General features: G+C 69.1%; 1 protein-coding gene across 1 annotated transcript in view; it reads left to right on the top strand.

Moving 5' to 3' along the window:
• Nucleotides 1-860, top strand: part of SIAH3 (siah E3 ubiquitin protein ligase family member 3) — a 53,170-nt gene that overhangs the window by 448 nt on the left and 51,862 nt on the right. The gene's annotated exons all lie outside the window — the stretch shown is intronic.

Below are 860 nucleotides of genomic sequence, written 5' to 3'. Positions count from 1 at the left end.
CCGTGTTCCGGAGACAGGATCCGGAGAGTTAGTGGCCCGGCCTGCCCCGGCTGCCCGCCCCCTCCCCCCGTGTTTGGAAAGGCAGGCGGTGAGCATACGGGCTCTGGAAGTCCCCTCCGGGCACCCCGAAGTGAAGGACGGGGGCAGGACCCCTCCCCCCAGAGCAGGACCCCCCAGGCAGGGACATGGGAGTTGAGGGGGCTCCTTCTGCAAAGTGCTTCTCCTTGTGCTCAGACTCGGCCTGCGTATGTTTTGGGGGGCGGGGGTCCGGGGGCGCGATGAACAGCAGGACTTCGCGGCCTTTGCGCCCCTGCCCAGTCCGGAGGAGGCGGATTAGCTTCGGCTCCCGGCTGCCGCCTGGGGGCGCGCGCGCTGCGGGGGGCGCTGCCCGTGACCGCAGGGGCCCCCCCACCCCGCGCTCTGCCTGGCGCCGCTGCCTCTGCATCTGGGCGCTGCGGTCCGTGCCCTTTGAAAGATCGGCCAAAATGCGGGATCCGGGAGGACCGCACCCCAACTTAGCCAGGACTGACGGGGAAATGGAGGAAGAGCCGCCGGCGAGGGGCGGCGGGGAAGTGGGGGAGACAGCGCGGCGCGGAGGACCGGATGGGCAGGACACGGCCGAACTCTCCCCGAACGCGAGAGACACTCGGAGCCCTCCTGGCTCCGTCCTGCAAACGGCGGACGCACTGGGAGTGGCTTTGCTGGCCCCACGGTGCCCGAGCGAGGGAGGGGGAAGGGCATGTCTGCAGGGAGAGCCCGGAACCATCTCCGTGAGGCTAGAGCTGTCACTCTGGCCCCTGATGGGGAGCAGGAAGCGCGTTGCTTGTTGCTCCTCTCTTTCTAAACTCCCGAAGTCAGAC

Source organism: Pteropus alecto, unplaced genomic scaffold (assembly GCF_000325575.1).
Source record: "Pteropus alecto unplaced genomic scaffold, ASM32557v1 scaffold35, whole genome shotgun sequence".
In the NCBI taxonomy this organism is placed as follows: Eukaryota; Metazoa; Chordata; class Mammalia; order Chiroptera; family Pteropodidae; genus Pteropus; species Pteropus alecto.
This window is presented reverse-complemented; position numbering and strand designations above follow the sequence as displayed.